Below are 24,027 nucleotides of genomic sequence, written 5' to 3'. Positions count from 1 at the left end.
TCTTGGTAATAGCTAAGACGCGGCATACATCATGAAGACTGTTAAGGGTTTGCAGGTATTTTATCCTAATGCAGTTCATATGAGTTGTTTAGCACATGCTCTTCACCGCTTGGCAGAGGAAATTCCAGTGAAATTTCCAGAAGTAAATGCCTTAATGTACTCTGTGAGAGAAGTGCTTGTAAAGGTGACATCAAGAGCGAAATTATTTATTGATATGATGGAAGACATTCGCTTACCCCCAGAGCCAATACTCACGAGATGGCGGACATGGGTTGAAGCCGCTCTATATTACAGTGATCATTTAAAGGATGTTAGAAAGGTACTCGACTTGATGGGCAAAAACGAAGCAGCAAGTAACCCTGCTGCATTTAGTGCCTGCAATGAGAATAATCTCCAGAATAAATTCGTTTTTATTAAAAGCCACTCCAGTAAATTCTCAACCACAATCACATGCATGGAAAAAATGATGTCTATCTTCTCCCTGCAGTTATGCGAAACAACTGTCGCCAGAGACACACCATGAGAAATAGGAAATTGTCTTCGTAACAAAACTGAGAAAAGTGGGGCAAGAAATTCAAGTTTAATGTTTCTTCAGGATTGGAATGAGATGTTGCGAAGAGAATCTGAAAAACAAATTAATGCGCGTTCTGTAAGTGACGTAGCCTCTTTTTGTTATTGTCCTGTGACTACATGTGAAGTAACGAGTTCTTTCTCTTCATATAAAAACATTTTAAGTGATAGAAGGAAATTGTTTCGTCCACAAAACTGTGAAAAATGTTAAAATTTTAATTGCAATAAAAACAAATAACGTTAACATAGACAGAGAGATAGAGAAGCAGTCATAAATATTAATTTGTGTTAATCACTGAGATAAGAAGAAATTTACGATTTGATTACTTCATCAAAATTGATAAGTTTGAGAAAGTTGAAATAACGTATTTTATTTTTTCCGTATATTTTAAAGTTTTTTGAGCATGTTTACCAAATTTTTAGAGCATGGATGGTTGCATATATAAATACATAAGAAAACATAATCTGAGCTCTAGCTATAAACTATGAATTCACATTAATTTAGAATTACTCTTGAGTATAGCACTCTTTCGAATATTTAGGAAAAAGACGTCAGTATGGGAACAGAATGATAATTATTCAAGTTATTCTTGTTACCTTTCTTATAAAGTAGGGTAAGAATGGCACATTTTAATCCACCTGTAAAAACTCTCTGTGTCAGTGATGAACACATGTAGAGCTAGAAAACTCTTCACAATCAAACACTATCCATCGAAATCGCTGCAGGTGCAGCCGAGAAATGTCAAGAGGAAGGAAATGCAAAACAGTTACACTGTGCAGGGTGCATAGAATCAGGCGAAATGTCTCACAGACGCTCATACTTGTCAGGAGACATTTTCTAGCCATCTTTACGTGCTCATTGCGTACCCAGAAACAGCAACGTGATGCGATGGACAGGCATACTCGAGGTACTGCCCAAACCATCTATGCAGAATTTTCTCGGATTTTCACTGTGGCTTCCATTTCGCATTCGATCGGACCTTACTTTCCAAATAGCCCTCGTAGTTTTGACGTAAACAAACACTTTCTAGAAATTCAGGACTAAATGTCCAGATGGGACTGACATAAAACTTTCATTTAAACGCAGGTTTTAAAATATGTACAGTTGCATAACAGATATTACGCTACTGGCCATTAAAATTGCTACACCACGAAGAATACGTGCTACAGACGCGAAATTTAACCGACAGGAAGAAGATGCTGTGATATGCAAATTATTAGCTTTTGAGAGCATTCACACAAGGTTGGCGCCGGTGGCGACACCTACAACGTGCTGACATGAGGAAAGTTTCCAACCGATTTCTCATACACTAACAGCAGTTGACCGGCGTTGCCTGGTGAAACGTTGTTGTGATGCCTCGTGTAAGGAGGAAGAATGAGTACCATCACGTTTCCGACTTTGATAAAGGTCGGATTGTAGCCTACCGCGATTTGCTGCTCGCGTTGGTCGCGATCCAATGACTGTTAGCAGAATATTGAAGCGGTGGGTTTAGGAGGGTAATACGGAACGCCGTGCTGGATCCCAACGGCCTCATATCACTAGCAGCCTGCGATGATGTACTCAACGACGAACCTGGGTGCACGAATGGCAAAACGTTAATTTTTCGGATGAATCCAGGTTCTGTTTACAGCATCATGATGGTCGCATCAGTGTTTGGCGACATCGCGGTGAACGCACATTGGAAGCGTGTATTCGTTATCGCCGTACTGGCGTATCACCCGGCGTTATGGTACGGGGTGCCATTGGTTACACTTCTCGGTCACCTCTTGTTCTCATTGACGGCACTTTGTACAGTGGACGTTACATTTCAGATGTGTTACGACCCGTGGCTCTACCCTTCATTCGATCCCTGCGAAACCCCACATTTCAGCAGGATAATGCACGACCGCATGTTGCAGGTCCTGTACGGGCCTTTCTGGATACAGAAAATGTTCGGCTGCTGCCCTGACCGGCACATTCTCCAGATCTCTCACCAACTGAAAACGTCTGGTCAATGACCAAGCAACTGGCACGTCACAATACGCCAGTCACTACTCTTGATGAACTGTGGTATCGTGTTAAAGCTGTACACGCCATCCAGGCTCTGTTTAACTCAATGCCCAGGTGTATCAAGGCCGTTATTAAAGCCAGAGGTGGTTGTTCTGAGTGCTGATTTCTCAGTATCTATGCACCCAAATTGCGTAAAAATATAATCACATGTCAGTTCTAGTATAATATATTTGTCCAATGAATACCCGTTTATCATCTGCACTTCTTCTTGGTGTAGCAATTTTAATGGCCAGTAGTGTATTTATATTAATGAGGGGCGACCGTTTATTAAGTAATCACTGAAGAAAATGTGCTGCACCCTTACAGTTATCATCGTCCTGTATTCTCTCTCGAGCAGCGAAGTTCGCATAACGAAACGTATGCGTGAATTTCACCAAAACGGTCTGATATCCAGTTACAAACCTGACTTTCAATAACAATTAATACATCATTAAGAGAGATGACGGGTGTTCTAAAACAATTATGAAGTCATTAAGCGGTACAGACATACTAGAACTGTTATTTCATCTCTCTTCTCAAGAAATTCAAGATTACAGACTATATATGTCGAGCCGTCTAAGGCGTCTTGTCACGGTCCGCGCGGCTGTCCCCGTCGGAGGTTCGAGTCCTTCCTCGGGCTTGGGTGTGTGTGTTGTTCATAGCGTAAGTTACTTTAAATTAGATTAGGTAGTGTGTAAGCTTAGGGACCGATGACCTAAGCAGTTTGGTCCCATAAGATCTTACCACAAATTAATTAATTGTCCTCCCATCCTTTACTTTGCTCTGAATCCTGGAAAACAAAGTTTTTCTTCAAGTTCCATTATTTAGAATCATTTATTATTATCTTTGTCAAGATAACAGATAGGATAGCTCAAGTATTCTCAAATCCATTATTCTGCCTGAAGATCCTGGTCTCAAATCCTAGAGAATATACATCTTCAACCTTTTAGTTACACTGAGACTTTTTCTTGTCGTTTATCATGACGGTGCGGAGGATACCTGGTGTGTCCTTGCACACGTGTAAAGGATCGTGGTTCGATACCTGGAGATGGTACTGTTTTATCGGTATTTATTTCTTCCTACAAACCATAATATACACGTAATAATAAACTATGTCATATGTTTGTGGATGTATCCATTGATAGTTGAAACAGTAATATAACATTGTGAGGTCGCTAGTTTTCCCTGAAACTGTTATCCAATATATTTCACAATATTTTTTTCTGCATTTCCCTTGATGAAGTAGTCGATCACTGACGCTGCATAATAATTGCAGTCAAAGATTCAGTATCTGCCGTGACTGTTCCATTTATCGCTTTCCACTCACTTATCTTTTTAGTTTGTAGTGAAGGGACTGCACAGTCGGATGCCTACGAGCTGGCTAGCAAAAGATAACAGTCCTTTTAAGGGGAGCTGGCTACCATAAAAATATTCAGACTCTGAGACGAATTCGCAGTCTCAGGTAGACAGGCAGACATTCAGTTCCTTCAGCTTACGCTCTCCAGGTGGGTCATGGGTCGGCTGTTTTCTGTCGAAAACACACAGCATCGTTCATAGAAGCCTTTCAGCAAAGTAGGAGATCTCTAGCCAGGTATCGTTTCCCAGTGTGTGTGAATCTTTGTTACCTCAGAAGCAACGACGCGAAACAACGCTCGGTTTAAATGTTCAGTATCCAGCAGTCTGGTTAGTTCTTACTTTTCTTTTCCATAGAGTACGCAGTTTCTCGGTCGTGCTACATGTCAGCCGTCTCATAGGTCGGCTCCAAAATCGTGCCATGTAGTGGGAGAGTTTTCTGCCTTCCTCCCCAATCCACATCACTTCTCGTTGGAAATAGCAAAAAGCTTCAGGAGTAGGAGATTGTTTAACGTCTTTACCCGAGTTTTACTGGACAGAACTCTCAATGTCTGCCACCATTGGACGACGAGTTCCTGCTTTGGCCAAAAGCAGCCAAGCTACAGTGTGTCCAGAAAGAGAAGGCTTCATGTTAGGAGATGGACGAGTAAACACTGACAGGTAAACAGCGGAAGAGATCGGACGTCAGAGAGATGGGCCTATCTGGCGTGTAGGACAATGTCCCTACTTCAACACTGAGTACAGAGAGAGACCTCAACTCAAAATATACAGCCACCATTGCCACTGTCTCTCGCATTAGTGCATAAGATGCACTATAGTTGCGATCACTTATTCTGTAGGGGGATGATATTAGTTCACCCTATCTCGTGCTAATATGTCACAGCCACCTAGTTTGTCTTCAATATACGCTTTGGCGATCTCACTCGTTTTCGACATTACTTCTTCGTGTTCTTCCTGTCATTTATTAACCATGCTTAAGTCACTGGTCGTATTCACTTATTATCCATATAACTTTGCATTTATTGTGCTCACTCACCTGTGCCAAGGTTACAGATCACCATTACAGACCCCTGACCACGTATTTAATGTCCAGTTGTTTATCTCAGTGGGTAACTCTAGTGCTTTGTGATTGTTGTGGTGACCACTTGTTGCTGTTATGGATTAGATGATCCCTCCTCTCATCAGTATGTCTATGTGCGTGGTGTGGTACGCTCATGGTCATATTCGACTTGGCCACCCCTATAAATAATCATTCAGTCACTCGTTTCCATTGTGTGACATTATTATTTTCTTTAATCAACTTGCATGACGATATGGGGTGCTTCCCTTCCCTGTAAGTGACCCGAGATCGGTCTTTGGCATCATATGGGAATGCAAAACAGTACAAATGACACCCCACAACATCCTCCCAACCATGTAAGCTATAATTCATTCATTTTATTTCAAATAATTAATATAATGGACTATCTATGTAAATATGTGAGTATTTATAGAATGATAAGAACCGACAATTGTCTTTGAACATGCAAAACCAATTATTTATTTTTCTAACAAGTTTTAGTTGTTCAGTATGTACAGTCTGCATTAATATATGTTTTATAGAAAAAGGTGCATTCTTTACAAAGAAAAGTAGTATTTTCCTCCGTTGAAGAGATGGAGGGAGAAGAACTTCAGCCAAGCGCAGAGCTTCAAGGATTTACGTGAAACTATTGAGAACACTGTAAATTACAACGCGAGCATAAAACTCGTGCGGAAAATTGTATAAAACAGCCACACAGACGACAGACACTGGCTCTCGTAACAATTAAAATTTCTGCGGGTGCAGGTCCCTGGTTGAGTTATTGGTCTGAATGTAGATGGAGTAACGATCTTTCCCGTTGTGGCACTAGAGAGGGAAGGTGGAGAGCCAAATGCCCCAGCCGCCTTTTGCTACCGGAGAAGATCCTTCATACTCGTTTGAGAGTGGCGTGAGTGTACTTGGGGCCGTCCCGTATGACTGAAACGAGGAAAGCTTCAAGACTCCGTCCATAACTGACCCTTGAACCTCCAGCGACGGAGTCCAGTGTGACCAACTAGATCACCGGGACCACGACATTACACTGTGGTAAAATACCAGACAAAATTTGCTACAGCTAGCGGATTAACATGGTCACTCTACCGTGAAACAACAAGTAACAATCAACTGTGAAAACAGATGGTTTCATCCCTTATTAACAGCTACCAGGTATGGGAGCATAACGGAGACCTTCCAGATGGATGCTCAGTGCTGCATTTAATTGACAGATTTCAAGGGAAAGAAAAAAGCTGAAGAAAATATCCTCGCTCTTGCACACACAAACAGGCACTCTATCGAATTGTGTAGTGTCTGTTGTGGTGTAAAATTAACAACAAACCATTAGCTTCGTACGACCTCGCGGCGGTAAGAGAGAAAATGAAAGTGATACTGTCATCACGAAATCTGTACAACAGACGAAAGACGACTCTGTCAGTAAAAGGCAAGACATCATGTGGAACTACGTTTTAACAGGTTCAAAGACTCTTCAAAGAGAGTTAGCCTAAAAAAATGCTCCATTCTCGTAAAACTATGTTAACAAAAATCCATGCACATGAATCGAATGAACAGTGACGTTAATAATACAACCAACAAAACTAAATAACGAGAACTAATGACCTTCCCCTCGTGTCTTCCTACCGGCAGAGTGCACGCCCGAAAAGTAAACATTGGCTGTGACGTACGTTTACGCTACAAAATGGTGCAATATAAGAGGAAGAGACTGAAATGCGAGAAACACTTCTATTACCATGAAATGAGGCTATAAATAAATGAACGATACTGCATCATAACTGTAATCAGTTTCGCTTGATAACTAATCCTTAATTAATTTATAATAATAATAATTTCGTGTGTTTCAATGACCGAATGAAGTCTTTCGACTGGACACCATTTCAGCGTCTTTCGTGTCTTTAATTTACTCTAGTCATCCAACCGGAAAAGGGATCTAACAGTTTAGCGTGGAGTCCAAGGCACGCGTCGTTCCTGGAGACTCTTCAGATCATTTGATTAAACGCATGTTGAAAAATTCCGTGGTCCGACCGGGATTCGATCCCTCGAGCTCTCCGTTTCCAGGAACGCACTTTATCACTAAACCGCCAGGCCCTACCTCTGTTTAATAAATATACCACACTAAATTTCTTCCATAACTACATTTTTCTTTACTTAAAATTTATTTTGCATGCTCGATGGAAAGAGGAAATGTATACGTCACATGAAAATGAACATAGTAGTGAGTTCAAAATAACACAATTTTTTAAAAAAATTGCATTCCCCAGGATTCGATTGCAGGAACTTTAGGTCAAAATAATAGACGTGAGGGCATTTGAGCTGCATTCGTCGTCTTGGAATTTTAGCAGGTGGGCTGACGGTGATAATGGCTTCTGCGTCAATATATTTTGTTTCAGCATTCTCGTTTCCACACTGCTGGTGATGATGGTGGTAACGGCTATGTTGTGAACACACCATGGTCCTTCCAAGACGATGATAAATATGCCAACATCACAGTGTGTGTATATACTATCTACATACCTGATCCAAGCTTTAAGCTTCTTTCTAAATGATTCCATATTATGACAACCATCAGTGATATCGCAGCGTTGACTGATTGCTTTTGTCTGTTACTAGTGGTGTGATGAGTATGGCAACAAAAGCTAATTGTAAGTTTGTGGAGTTATTTAACTGTACCCGTGTTCACTTTCACATTACCTTAATTTTTTTGAAAATAGGGAGAGAAAATTGATAATGATTATGGTGTCGAAGAGCCGTCTTCCTTCAGAAGAGATGTTCAATGTAGAGAAAAATTAATAACACAATTTTTCAAGTTACAAAAACGTTCTTAATGTTTATAAATGTCTACTTTTCAGTTTTGGCTGCACGTGCAATGATGGTGTAGCACTCTATAGACAACCCACTCCACCACAAGTAACGTATGAACATTTCAAAATCACTACGTGCTGTTATTAAAAACATATTTTTGAGAAATTTGGATGAGGAACTGAAACGTTAGGATGGGAGCGATAATGAGGTGAGCCCCTCTATGTTGCATGCAGATGGACAGCACGGAAAAATAACTAATTACAACAGTCAGGAACAACAACACGCAATGATGACTTTTTTTTATTTTTTTAGAGTATCAGTGTGATACTAATTTCCAACACTTATCCAGAAAAGTTGTAGCACTGATTTTAATTTCTCAGTACTTATCTCTGTTGATAAAACCCACCGTTCATTGTCTATATTCGGGGACTAAATTAGTTTCAACGGTAAATGGCGAATAGGGGACTAGAGAATTTTGTCATCTTCAGACTTTTTAATACGCTGGAATGTCGTAGTAAGGCTTTTGTTTAAACAATAATAATGCAGAGAGATGAGTACAAGTTGAATTTCTTAGGCAAACCGTGTGAGGATAGGTATCGATCAACACTGAGAAGCTGTATGTAATCGGCACAGAGGTTCGATAAAAATACGAAAAGACCGCGAGAAATACATGATCGAACATGAATGCAGATGTAAATAGTCTTCACGGATTTGGCGCCGGATCACGTTGTGCAAATTCCACAATATTTCCTCAGAGCAACTTTCCGACATCTTCAGGTGCTTCAACCTTGCTGATGGCTAGGTACGACTGACGGTATCCGCACGTCGACGCCCCGTTTCTAGAACACGTGCGCGATGAATGCACAGGCGTGGAAATCGCGCATGCGCAATGATTTGCAGTTATATTGCGCCATATTCAAACTCTCTCTGCCGAAAATCGCATTGCGGCCCTCCTGCACGTGCGTGGACGTCTGAACTCAAAACTGCGGCGGCGGTGCACTACTTCCGCTAGCACAGTAACAACATCAGCTAATTTTCAACCACATTATGAAGGGGAGAGCTGAGAATAGATCAAGATTGCTCACAACTGTCACAAGGCTGTGAATGTAAGCGTTGCCATCTAAAGTAGAGGTGAAATTATTGGGCATTAATTTTCCGTTTTTTTCTTGTTGTGACTACTGTGAGACGATCTTAAAACTTTTCTATTGATCACACTTTCCATAAGCTGATGGTTTTCCTGACATTCATCACTTTTTATTACATACTTTGCGAAGCAAAGATTTTAACTTAGCGCAAGCCACAATCGTATGTTAGTCAACTGCTGCACTTAGATCTATAACGTATTTTAGTGTATTTCTTCACTAGATCGGATGAACGATGCCCATCACTTTCTATGGATTCTCAGCTGCTGCTACCGTTCTTGTACGTTCGTCAAGTAGCACATCTTCAACAAACGTAAGGCCGCTTTCCAATTCACCCCCATTCCTAAAAGCTGAAAACGAGGGAGCAGACACCTTATAAACGTTTACCAGTTTCGGATGAACTTCTCAAAACAAAGAATTTTATAAGATCATAGTATCTCAGTTTATAGATTTGGATGAACTACAATCCACGACTACTTTAACGAGTCGTATAAACGACTAGTTTAAAGAGCATTATAAACGACTGAAGAAAGTCAAACATACAAACCTACGTTTATAGCTTCTGCAGATTTAGAGAAATCTTTTGACAGTCTGACTAGAATACACTCTTTGAAATTCTGAAGGCAGTAGGAGTAAAATGCAGGGAACGAAAAATTACCTACAACTTGTACAGAACCCAGATTGCAATTGTTAACAGTTGCAGAACATTAAGGGAAAGCAGTAGTCGAGAACGAAGTGAGGCGGGGTTTTAGTCTCTCCCCGACGTTCTTCAGTCTGTACATTGGACAAGGAACAAATGAAACAAAGGAAAAATTTATAAATGGAGAAGAAACAAAACTTTTGCGGTTTGCGATTAAAAGGCTTGGAAGAACGGAATAGATCGCATCTTGAAATGAGGTTATAAGATGCATATCAACGAAAGTAAAGCAATCATAATGGAACGCAGGTAAATTAAATCAGGTATTGCTAACAGAATCAGATTAGGAAATGAGACACTAAAAGTAGTTATGAATTTTACTATTTTCGCAGTAAAATAACAAGATAGACTAAGTAGAGAGGACATAAATTGCAGATTGGCAATAGCCATAAAAGTATTTATGAAAAAGAGAATTTTTTAACATGGAATAAACGTTTAAGTGTTACGAATTCTCTTCTGAAGTATTTGCCTCGAGTGTAGCTTTGTACAGAAGTTAAACGAAATAAAAAATAACATTTGGTGCTACAGAAAAATGTTGTAAATAGATTGGTAGGTCGAATAACTAATGAGGAGGTACTGAATCAAATTAGGGATAAAAGTAATTTGTGGCATAATTTAATTAAAGGAAGGGGTCGGTCGATACAATACACAATGAGGCATCAAGGAATCGGCAATTTGGTAATAAAGGGATATAAAAATTGTAGAGAGAGACAAAAGCTTAATTACAGTAAGCAGGTTCAAACGGACTATGGTGGAGAAGTTATGCAGGGATGAATAGGACTTCAGAGACTACACCAGCCCGGAGAGATGTATCATATCAATCTTTGGACTAAAGGCAACAACAACAACATGAATGAAATACAGGGTTATTACAAATGATTGAAGCGGTTTCACAGCTCTACAATAACTTTATTATTTGAGATATTTTCACAATGCTTTGCACACACATACAAAAACTCAAAAAGTTTTTTTAGGCATTCACAAATGTTCGATATGTGCCCCTTTAGTGATTCGGCAGACATCAAGCCGATAATCAAGTTCCTCCCACACTCGGCGCAGCATGTCCCCTTCAATGAGTTCGAAAGCATCGTTGATGCCAGCTCGCAGTTCTGGCACATTTCTTGGTAGAGGAGGTTTAAACACTGAATCTTTCACATAACCCCACAGAAAGAAATCGCATGGGGTTAAGTCGGGAGAGCGTGGCGGCCATGACATGAATTGCTGGTCACGATCTCCACCACGGCCGATCCATCGGTTTTCCAATCTCCTGTTTAAGAAATGCCGAACATCATGATGGAAGTGCGGTGGAGCACCATCCTGTTGAAAGATGAAGTCGGCGCTGTCGGTCTCCAGTTGTGGCATGAGCCAATTTTCCAGCATGTCCAGATACCCGTGTCCTCTAACAATTTTTTCGCAGAAGAAAAAGGGGCCGTAAACTTCAAACCGTGAGATTGCACAAAACACGTTAACTTTTGATGAATTGCGAATTTGCTGCACGAATGCGTGAGGATTCTCTACCGCCCAGATTCGCACATTGTGTCTGTTCACTTCACCATTAAGAAAAAATGTTGCTTCATCACTGAAAACAAGTTTCGCACTGAACGCATCCTCTTCCATGAGCTGTTGCAACCGCGCCGAAAATTCAAAGCGTTTCACTTTGTCATCGGGTGTCAGGGCTTGTAGCAATTGTAAACGGTAAGGCTTCTGCTTTAGCCTTTTCCGTAAGATTTTCCAAACCGTCGGCTATGGTACGTTTAGCTCCCTGCTTGCTATATTCGTCGACTTCCGCGGGCTACGCATGAAACTTGCCCGCACGCGTTCAACCGTTTCTTCGCTCACTGCCGGCCGATCCGCTGATTTCCCCTTACAGAGGCATCCAGAAGCTTTAAACTGCGCATACCATCGCCGAATGGAGTTAGCAGTTGGTGGATCTTTGTTGAACTTCGTCCTGAAGTGTCGTTGCACTGTTATGACTGACTGATGTGAGTGCATTTCAAGCACGACATACGCTTTCTCGGCTCCTGTCGCCATTTTGTCTCACTGCGCTCTCGAGCGCTCTGGCGGCAGAAACCTGAAGTGCGGCTTCAGGCGAACAAAACTTTATGAGTTTTTCTACGTATCTGTAGTGTGTCGTGACCATATGTCAGTGAATGGAGCTACAGTGAATTTATAAAATCACTTCAATAATTTTTAATAGCCCTGCATAATGTTATGAGACTAAATTCATTATCACAGATTTCCGGGAGCCTCTGTCAAGTACCATACAATGAAAAGGTGCCATAAAACGATGAGTCTGTATACGTGGAGTAGCTTACACTGTACTGAAATATTATGACGAAATAAAAACACAGGATTCTTCTGTAGACCGAGTGCTGTTTGCACTTGTTATGTACCACAGACAGACATTAATAAAGACTATCTCCACTTTCTGCTCTCTCTTTCTGTCTTTCTCCATCTCCTGCTCTCTCTCCTCCTATCACACATAAACTCAGACATATGCGCGCGCGCACACACACACACACACAAACAGCGCATCGATCGCGTTGTAGCGCCATGCTGTTCGCAGACCGCCTCCAATTAACGACGGAATTCTTGCGTCGTCGAGCCTGACTGAAAACCGATGGACGCACTCAGTGATGCGCAAGATCACACGAAACGACCGCGCGGGGAAGCTCGTAATTAATTTGTTCTCCAAAGGCCGGATGCTCAGCTGGAGGGGTGACCGAAGCAGGCGCTGCTGACAACTGACGGCGGCATCACAGCGGCGGCCGAAACCATGGCGAGGACCCTCAAAGCGAAGAACTTCGCTTCATTTTAATAATGAAAAACTGCATCAGTTACTTATCTTTTCATGCTTAGCACAATGCGTTTCGAGTATTTATTCTTATAGTCAATTGCAGTTGTTTACATGAATATTTTTGTTTATGTTTGCAGTGTGTTTTTCTGCCTTTCTAACTGTAGACGCCGTTTTGAGGTTATACTGCTGTCGGAAAATCGTACAAAATGAATATTGGTGTGTTTAACATGCTAATGTTAGAAATGGTATTTTTATTTATCTACTTTCAGGTATTGTGCCTCTTCCATTACACATAATGTCAAACACCGCAAACCATCGCTTACTACGTTTTCACGAAGAGTTTCCACACTGTCAGAGATGTTACAGTGTTTTTGGATTACATTGTCAATTATGAAACGAATTTGTACCACTATAGACTACCTGAAATATTGATCATTTAGCTATCATATGCACGATAAACATCTAAAAAAGTTAACTGATTCACTATTTCGTTTGTCACTGAGAATTTTTTAATCTTGCCTTTTGTGATGTACAAAAATTTCAAGCTCCTCCATTACACCAATTGTACGTGACTTTTGAATGTGGTGGAGTACCTTAAGATCTTCTTCTTTGTTTTCGAATGGGCCTGCAGTATTTTTTTATGTAAGTTGCTATGGCTAATTTTGGAAGTTGGTTATGTGGGTAGTTCATTGTATCTAATTTGAGAATTACTGCCAGTTTGTGCTACGTAGTAGCTCGAGCTAGCTTTACATGTGATTTTGTATATTCCTGGATCTGAGAATTTATCTTTTTATTTTTTGTTTAAGGCTTGGACTAATTTCTATTGCAGTTTTTGTTTGTGGAGAAAGCTACTTTCACTTTATGTGACCTAAGTAGGTTTGCTATTTTTTTTAATGTTACCTACATAAGATATGCTGGCCATACACTTCACTGTATTATTGGTTTGTTATAAGCAGCCAGGAATTACTTTATTGTTGGTTATTTGCTTCAGCTTATTGTCTACCATTGAACTGGGGAAGTCATTGGCCACCGCAGTTTGTTTAATGATGCCTGTTTTTTTCTCTCTGTCCTCTTTGTTCATATGGACATTGTTCGCTCTGTGTACCATCGTTTTGTATGCGGCTTTCCTGAGAACATCTGGGTGACGTGATGTGGCAGGGATTGGGTTGGTGGATGTTGTCTTTTTCTGTATATTTTGATGTTGTGGCGGTTGTTTTGGTTCCCTATGCACAAATCTGGAAAATTAATGCTGTTGTTTTCTTGGTATTCAGCTGTGAAACTTATTTTCTTGTAAACATTTTTAAGCAAATATATGAGGTTACTGGTGTCCTTGATGTTACCTTTGAGTAAAATTAAGGCATTATCCACATATCTCTTTTAGTACATTATGGTTTTTTTTAAGCAGCGTTCCTGGCTGTTGAATATTTTATGTTCTATGTGGATTATGAAATTGTTTTCTATTGTGCCAGATATGGATTACCCTATGGATAGCCCATAATCATTACCGTTGAATGCAAAGTAACTGTACTCGAGGATTATTTCTAGTAACTCTACAAGTCAATAATTTCAATTTATGAAGGCTTTTTGTGCTTCAGTAGCTTGTTCCTTATTATTGTAATGGGTTCTTTAACAGTGATATTGGATTAAAGGTTTGTGATGTTTAGTGATATAAAATGGGCAACATCTGAAATACTTATTTCTTTTATTTGGTGTCGTGCTATGTTTTTACGGTATATGTTGTTTAATATGTGAAATGCTTTTTTAGGAAGTGACTGACTTTGTGAGAATTTGTATGCATGGCTATTTATATTGTTAACTACAGGCCTCACAGGATCTCCTCCCGTGTGTACTTTATGTTGGGGTCTTAATATGGGGGCTTTACAATTCATACAGGTGAAGTACTTCTTTTCATATTCTGTTAGTAAGAAACGTATTTTCTCCAACTGCACTTTGATTTTGTTCTTAAATTGTTCTTGTGCACCCTCGTTTCGCTGCACTATGTTGTTTTCTGTGAGTAATTTAAGAATTTTCTCAGTGTACTCACTTTCTTAATGACAATTGGGTGGATTTTATCTGATTTTAAGGCTATTGCCTGATTCATCCATAAGTTTTTGTTTATACTTTATCGTTTTTGAATCATTTTTTGTGTGTTAATGTTCTATGGTTAACTAAGTATCTCAATACCTCCTTTTCGAGGAATTTGTTTAGCTGGTGGCATATGAGCTGTTTTAATGTGTTATCTAACAAATTTTCTGTTGCATTACATTTTAAACCTTTGTTTAACAGGTCTAACTCTCTTTCATCGAATAGTATGTCTGTGTTATTCACTAATCTACTTTAGAATATGTGTGGTGTTTTTAACATTTTCCCTTCTTTGCTATTCTGTCTCGTTTAGATTACAGATTGATCAGTTACTTACTGTGTGTGTTACAGATCTATAGATACTCACTTCCAATTGTATCATGAATTTTCTGCCATGCAAGATTCTGTTTATAAAACAAACTGAACTGGAGGAGATTTTCATTATTTAAATCACCAATGATACAGTGGCAGGTTTTCCTAAAACATCGATCACGGTGAACGGAGAAATACTTTGCTTTTAGGTAAAACAGACTTAAATGACAGAAATCGTGGGGCAGGAACAAGCACACATACAGATGGCTTTAGTATCACGTATGCGTAGTATAAAAAGACAGTGCAATGGCGGAGCTTTCATTTGTACTCAGGCGATTCCTGTGAAAAGGTTTCCCATGTGATTACGGCCGAACGACGAGAATTAACAGACTTTGAACGCGGAATGGTATTTAGAGCTAAACGCACGGGTTATTCCATTTCGGAAATCGTTAGGGAATTCAATATTCCGAGATCCACAGTGTCAAGAGTCTGCCGAGAGTAGCAAATTTCAGGAACTACCCCTCCCCACTGACAACTCAGTGGCCCACGGCCATCAGTTAAAGACCGAGAGCAGCGGCGTCTGCGTGAAGTTATGAGTGCTAGGAGAAAAGCAACACTTCGAGAAATAACCGCAGAAATAAATGTGGGACTACGACCAACGTATCCTTTAGGACAGTTCGGCGAATTTTGGCATTAATGGGCTATGGCAACACACTAACGACGCACATACCTTTGCTAACAGCATGACATCGCCTGCAGCGCCTTTCCTGGGCTCTTAACCATATCGGTTGGACCATAGACGACTGGAAAATTGTGTCCTGGTCGGGTACTTCCTAGTTTCAGTTGGTAACAGCTGATGGTAGGATTCGAATGTGGTACAGACTTCACGAAGCCATGGACCCAGGTTGTCAGCAAGATATCTGAAGGCTGGTGATGACTCAATAATGGTGTTTGTTGTGTTTACATGCAATGAACTGGGCCCTCTAATCCAACTGTACCGATTATTGACTGGAAATCGACATGTTCGGCTACTTGGAGACCATTTGCAGCTATTCATGCACTCAATGTTTCCAAACAACGATGGAAATTTTGTGGATGACAATGCACCATTTCACCGAGCCACAGTTATTCGCAGATGGTCTGAAGAACATTCAGGACAATTTAAGCGAATGGTTTGGCCACCAAGATCGCCCGACTTGAGTCCCAGTGGACATTTATGGGACATAATCGGAAGGTCAGTTCGTGCACGAAATCCTGCTTGAACAACACTTTCTCGTTTATGGATAGGTATAGAGGCAACATAGCTCGCTGTAGTTGCAGAGGGCTTCCATCGACTTGTTGAGTCCATGTCACGGCGAGTTGGTGCACTATGCCGAACAAAGGGAGCTGCGACATGAATCAGGACGTATCCCGTGACTCCTGTCAGCTCGGTGTACACCTGCTCTTCAACGGCGTAAGCTTTTACTTCAGTGCCTGACGTGTAGTTTTGGAGCACCTGCAAAATATTCGGATGCCGCTGCTGTGACACATTTTGGGGTCAAAATACGAGGTGTTTAACGTACGTTGCAAGTGCTGACTCCAGGGTTCGTGGGAACCATTAGCGTGGAGAGAGGCTTCGATCGCCGCATGCACTTCAGCTCGTTCTTCGGGCTTTGGCAGGTGGTTTATCGGTGTTAGCCAACGACCTTGCCGCAGTGGTAGCACCGGTTCCCGTCACATCACCGAAGTTAAGCGCTATCGGGCTGGGCTAGCACTTGGATGGGTGACCGTCCGGTCTGCCGAGCGCTGTTGGCAAGCGGGGTGCACTCAGCCCTTGTCAGGCAAACTGAGAGCTACGTGACAGAGTAGTAGCGGTTCCGGTCACGAAGACTGATAACGGCTGGGAGAGTGGTGTGCTGACCACATGCCTCTCCCTATCCGCATCCAGTGATGCCCCTGGGCTGAGAGGACGACACGGCGGCCGGTCGATACGGAGTTTAGTTTAGTATCGGTTTTAGCCGAAGTACAGGAGCGGTCTTGGAGAGACGTTCAAGAGAATCATGGCACCGTTTAAGAATTAAAACTGTGCATAATGAAGAGAATGATAGCGAAATGCTCTTTTCCCCTATGAAGCATGCAGAATGTTGTGGTTATCAGACTACGTGAACTAACTAATAAGCGACAACTAAATTCTAATAGTCTTTATCAGTGACTTGAAGAACCTCTGCACGATCTGAAATCAGAAATGTGGCGTACAATTTGTGGAAAGCGAATTATTGTACTGGTGTTTTACCACGAAGTCATAGTTTTGTACATGTATGTTGAAAGCTTAAAGCTGGTCATTACTTTTGTATTTTAACAAGTGAGTTCATAAGAATCTGTTATCCCAGTTTTAATGCCCTGAAACATTCAGCTTTAAAGGAAATCTGACCCATAAGTGACCAACAAAGCAGATCTTACGTCTTATACGCTGTAGTGAGCAGGATATTCTCATAGGGTATCGGAATAACGAAAGTGGGCTTTGTACAAGCTAAAACTAGATAACTTGAAACCATAACCTTTTCAACAAATCTTAGCCAGCTACTCGTTATTAGTGAAGGGGAATTACAGCTTACAGACGTAAGGTATTCTGTAGTCCAGAATACCTAATACACTGACATCTACACTCCTGGAAATGGAAAAAAGAACACATTGACACCGATGTGTCAGACCCACCATACTTGCTCCGGACACTGCGAGAGGGCTGTACAAGCAATGATCACACGCACGGCACAGCGGACACACCAGGAACCGCGGTGTTGGCCGTCGAATGGCGCTAGCTGTGCAGCATTTGTGCACCGCCGCCGTCAATGTCAGCCAGTTTGCCGTGGCATACGGAGCTCCATCGCAGTCTTTAACACTGGTAGCATGCCGCGACAGCGTGGACGTGAACCGTATGTGCAGTTCACGGACTTTGAGCGAGGGCGTATAGTGGGCATGCGGGAGGCCGGGTGGACGTACCGCCGAATTGCTCAACACGTGGGGCGTGAGGTCTCCACAGTACATCGATGTTGTCGCCAGTGGTCGGCGGAAGGTGCACGTGCCCGTCGACCTGGGACCGGACCGCAGCGACGCACGGATGCACGCCAAGACCGTAGGATCCTACGCAGTGCCGTAGGGGACCGCACCGCCACTTCCCAGCAAATTAGGGACACTGTTGCTCCTGGGGTATCGGCGAGGACCATTCGCAACCGTCTCCATGAAGCTGGGCTACGGTCCCGCACACCGTTAGGCCGTCTTCCGCTCACGCCCCAACATCGTGCAGCCCGCCTCCAGTGGTGTCGCGACAGGCGTGAATGGAGGGACGAATGGAGACGTGTCGTCTTCAGCGATGAGAGTCACTTCTGCCTTGGTGCCAATGATGGTCGTATGCGTGTTTGGCGCCGTGCAGGTGAGCGCCACAATCAGGACTGCATACGACCGAGGCACACAGGGCCAACACCCGGCATCATGGTGTGGGGAGCGATCTCCTACACTGGCCGTACACCACTGGTGATCGTCGAGGGGACACTGAATAGTGCACGGTACATCCAAACCGTCATCGAACCCATCGTTCTACCATTCCGAGACCGGCAAGGGAACTTGCTGTTCCAACAGGACAATGCACGTCCGCATGTATCCCGTGCCACCCAACGTGCTCTAGAAGGTGTAAGTCAACTACCCTGGCCAGCAAGATCTCCGGATCTGTCCCTCATTGAGCATGTTTGGGACTAGATGAAGCGTCGTCTCACGCGGTCTGCACACCCAGCACGAACGCTGGTCCAACTGAGGCGCCAGGTGGAAATGGCATGGCAAGCCGTTCCACAGGACTACATCCAGCATCTCTACGATCGTCTCCATGGGAGAATAGCAGCCTGCATTGCTGCGAAAGGTGGATATACACTGTACTAGTGCCGACATTGTGCATGCTCTGTTGCCTGTGTCTATGTGCCCGTGGTTCTGTCAGTGTGATCATGTGATGTATCTGACCCCAGGAATGTGTCAATAAAGTTTTCTCTTCCTGGGACAATGAATTCACGGTGTTCTTATTTCAATTTCCAGGAGTGTAATTCTCTCGTGAACGACATTCCTACGTGAGTACGTTTGAGGATCAGAACGAAACTCAGAGAAGTGGAAAATAATTTCGTAAGAATCGCAGGTTAAGTAAAGACAAAGCAAACATTATATAATGCAGAAAAGAAGTGTACAGCCTTATGTTTCACACACAATTGCCATTCTACGGAGCACGTGTCTTTACATCATAATACATTTACACAAGAAAAGAGAAAAACAATCCTACATTCATAGCAGCGCCGATAATATTAATTAATGAGTGTAGAAGCAATGGGTTAAGTTACATGAAAACTTGGTTGAATAAACAGAAAACATATATGAATTCCTACGTATTCCAGCCAAGTTGTGAGACCGAACAAAGAACTAACGTTGCCTATATGAACTGCAGTCCAAAAGCGTCTCGGATGAATAAATCAGAAAACAATGTAACACACTATTACGAGAAGCAGCGCAAGTTGGCAACCATCTTACGAAGATACTGGATGATGTCGCTTCAGTGAGCCCATCTCATATCACACGACAAATGTTCAAATCATGTAAACCGAAAGTGGAGGGAAAAGAAATCAAAGGAAAGAAAAGAAACTAATGATATCAGTTGCATTGGGACTTAATGCGGAAACAGTTTCGACGAATGGAAATGTGTGCCGCGGCGGGATTCGAACCCGGGATCTCCTGCTTGCTAGGCGCCCTCCACACCGCACACAGTGCTTATCACAAATGCGCTGACTATACCGGACAGCTCCCCGGCCAGCTCACTATCCCACCGAGCGCCACTTATCCGATGTCCTGGTCCATGTCCTCCATGCTCTCTAATTTTAGATTCGCGCTGCAGGTCGAACGTAATTGTGCATCCGCGCTGAAGGCAGTGTATTCATTGCCCATTGAGGTGAATCATATCGCGTAATTTTAAATGATAATAAATGATTCATTGAATAATTCACGCAACGATAACCGTGCCGTTATTCTTACTGTATGAAATAGTTTTGAAAAATAGAAATAATGAATCTTTTCTCTTTTATGTGTGTTAAAAACCACGGCTGATTTTTCTCAGGGTGCTATCACCAACAATAGCATACATATCCCAACGTGAAGACATACGTCCTACTCACGATGGATTAAAATCCTTTTTAACTATCATGCGATAATACAATTAAACAATTCTTAATTATTTTTTCTTAGGGTCTAGATGTTCCATGATAGCTGCCTATGTGCAATGGCAGCGTAAGCATTTATTGATGTGGTTATCTATAAAACTGTGCCTCTGGCCTAAGATGAATTGAAAAATATTGCAGGACGCCATTTTCAGATTATTAAAATCATTCTTTTTATACTTTTAGTATTATATGACTGTTGGAAGAACTTATATAATTTTTGTCATTAATGGTGTCGCTATAACAATGAGCCTACACAGAAATGGCCAGGGCAACATTTAATTATTATGTACTGAATCATATACAGGATAGGTACCAGCTACTCACAAAAATACGCGCTGCAATTATTAGTCTCAAATGTACTCAACAAAATTTTATCCCTACTACATATAATTGTATCAGTTACAGACAGTGAAAATTTAACGTCCGTTAGTGAGGACCGCAGAATCGACAAGACGATGAAACAAAAACCACTCACCCTTCTTCAACAAAAAAAAACTCTTCCCCATTGTTAAGTCTCCGCAATTTATTTCTACTATTTTTTACCGAATGGAATGCTATAATCAATTATGTGAATATGTGGTGTCTGTTCTTTCAGACATGTCCGAAAGAACATATAGCACGCATTCATGTAACAAATGTTGGACATATCTAACTAGCAGTGTGCTGGCCTACAAACCATTGATTCCATACCTCGAGACATGCTATTATGGAAGTTGTGCCCCTAAATACGTGGGTCGTGGGGTAATACGCAGTAGCAATGAGCAGAGTACCAGGTGATGCGAAAGCGAAGAGCGTCATTCTGTCTCGGTTGTCTGCAGCGTGGGCTTGAGATAGTGCGTAGAAAATGTAACGTTGACTTTCACGTTAGATAAGGTACGATGAAAGTACTTATCCACTTGGACTATAGAATTCATGACTGGTGGATAAAGAAAACGTGACAAATATTAGGGTAGCTACCGAAAGTGAAAGTTTTCCGAGTATATAAATAAATCTTGGATGAGAATAAGCAGAACCAATGGCCCAACGTGGCACTCGCTCCAGCGTTTGAGAGTTAGCAAGGATGCCAAGGTCCTCATACTAAGCAGTGCTGATCTCCCGGACGGATTCGTACGTCTCATACACTCATATCTCACGAAAAGATGTTGAACACTGACGTGCTGGGCAAACAATCGACACAAAACTGTAACCAACCTGGAGTACCCCAGGAAGCATACTGGGGCCCATCTTGTTTAATGTATACATTAATGATCCCCCAGCAGCACCAACATGACTTTTGACATCTACGCAGATGACATAGCCATCCTTGCGCAAGATTAGAAACCGTCCAACATTAATTCACGATTACGGACAGTACTCAGAACTGCCGAGCCTCTTTGGAACGATGGCGCTTGAAAGTAAACGTCGACAAGTGCGAGGCAGTTCTGTTCACGCGCAGACCGAAACTACTGCACAAATATTAACACTGTAGACAGGTAATACTACATGCACGCCCAATAGGTTTCCGTGAGAAAGTTAGGTACCTCGGTGTCCGGCTGGACCGGAAACATGGTAACCGCGCGACCGCTACGGTCGCAGGTTCGAATCCTGCCTCGGGCATGGACGTGTGTGATGTCCTTAGGTTAGTTAGGTTCAAGTAGTTCTAAGTTCTAGGGGACTGATGACCTCAGAAGTTAAGTCCCATAGTGCTCAGAGCCATTTGAACCATTTTGAACCGGAAACATGCGCGAGGGGACCACATGGAATACGCTGCCAAAAGAGTACATGTGAGGCTCAAACAACTGTACCCAATGCTCCACAGGGAAAGCACACTAAATAGGTGGGTGTCGAGGTCCACATGCGTGACACTGATCAGACTTCTGATGACGTATGCAGCTCTCGTTTGGGGACACGCAACTCCTACACGCCTGCGCCGCCTGCAGCTCATACAGAACAACCCGCTACGCATCATTAGCAACGCTCCACGCTACACTCGCTCCATGGATCTTCACAATGAATACCCTCTTGAAACCCTCTAGGAAGTGCTCAAAATACTCGTCACACGACTATAAAGGAAATCGAGACACTCGAACAATCTTCTCATCCTCACTCTGAGGAACGGTGATCACAATCATAGGTCGAAGCATAAGCGACCAAAGACACTGCTAGCTGGGGCATAATCACCTATGGCGAGCCAACACACACTCACAAGCGACAACATCGGCAAGGTACTGCACATCAGCAATACTGACTGGATATGCCAGCTACTATCACAGTCGACTAACAGCACACAGCAGGGAAGCCAACAAGCTCGCACACTAACGCACAAACAAATCACCAACACTACCCCACACTGTGAATCTGGCTATTATCTATCGGACACTAGCCGATGGTGAACCCAACTGTTGCAGGTACGCTGATGGTGGTCGAGAAGTGAACACCGATACCCATCTGCAGCCACCGAGTAACAAAGCCTCACAACATCAAAGGTACCCACCTGCATGATATCCATAACTAACTTACCTAACTCTTGCATGATCTGTCGCAGATAGCAAGCAATCTGCTACTGCTCTTATTACCCGATTCGACTCCCGTAGAGGCTTTTTCCCTTAGCTCTTGCATTGACACTTCTTTCCTCTGTCCTTCAAACCGCTTCCCTTCATTCAACTTTCGACCCAATCTATCTCCAGATGAGCACGTGTTAATGGTTAACCATAACCAGACGCACGCAAACATCGCAGTACCCACATCTTGCGAGACCTCACTTCGTGAAAACTAACCAACATGCAGAGAGGGCAGCAGACCTTTTGTGTTGGCCATCATGCCGGTGTGGCGTGAAAGGGCTTTACACAATGAGAAAGGACGCAAGGGGTTGGAGCGCGTTGCGTGTGACAGAGGCCGAGAGCACTCTGGCATCGCAGCAAAGTATTCCCCATCTCCACCTGAGCAGAACTCATCTTCCACCTGTCTTCTTACTTGTTCATCTCTATTGTAATGACAAGTGTCATTGAAGTGCTAGGTGCGTTTCAGTCAACCGGCAACTGCAGAAAACATTCTCCACCTGGACACTTTGCGATTGCGCGTACTGGAGTGTCAGCAGCACTGGACATTTCTGCTGTCGGCCATTAAAGTTAGCACAGAACACTACAGTACGTTATCTGTAGTGTCCTCGTGGAGTAGGGAGGCAGCAGATACAATTGTAGCATACGCTGACACTCTTACCTGTAGCTGACGTCTAGGACCCGGCTGCTGTCGTATAGCCAACATCTAAGCTACTTAATAAATCATTAACATCTCCCTTTATGTGTGGTTTACATCGAACTGCGCGATCAAATCGTCAGTGAGTGAGTCAACATGGATGTGAGTGCACAACCTCGTGGATCCACTTCCTAACTGATTCCAGTTGGCTGTTAAGTCCAGGGGCGGAATAACACCGTATTAAATGACGCTTGTAATGATTTCTCTAGGGGTGACTAATTTTTTGTCTGATGAGCTTATTTGTAAAAACATCACAGAAACGTTGAATGAGATATTGGTGTTGGACATGTATTAAAACGGTAAGTCAAAAAAGAACTTTGAAGTTCTACATAAAATAAGAACGTAACTTCCTTGTAAATTCAGCACTAAAGTGAATGTGTATAATGTTGACTAATTTTTTGCTTGTTATAATGTTAATCTGATATAATTTTACCCCTTTTATGACGCTGTTGCCACGTGGATTTATTGCATTGTTAAGTACTACTGAGTCTATTCCCAAACAGGAGCCTTTCTGAACGTCATAGAGTTTTACTAGGAGTAACGTGGGATTTTTCACTTACTGTATACAAATAAATTCCTGAGATGTAGGAAACAATAACTGACGCAAAAAACATAGTATTGAGAAAGGTTCAAACCGCAGACTCTTAAAATTGTAGTCATTTACACATTTTGTCAAAGTTAAGACGAAGAAATTTTTATACCTACTACTGCACTT

This window comes from Schistocerca cancellata, chromosome 1, assembly GCF_023864275.1.
Source record: "Schistocerca cancellata isolate TAMUIC-IGC-003103 chromosome 1, iqSchCanc2.1, whole genome shotgun sequence".
In the NCBI taxonomy this organism is placed as follows: domain Eukaryota; kingdom Metazoa; phylum Arthropoda; class Insecta; order Orthoptera; family Acrididae; genus Schistocerca; species Schistocerca cancellata.
Note: the sequence above shows the minus strand (reverse complement) of the source record.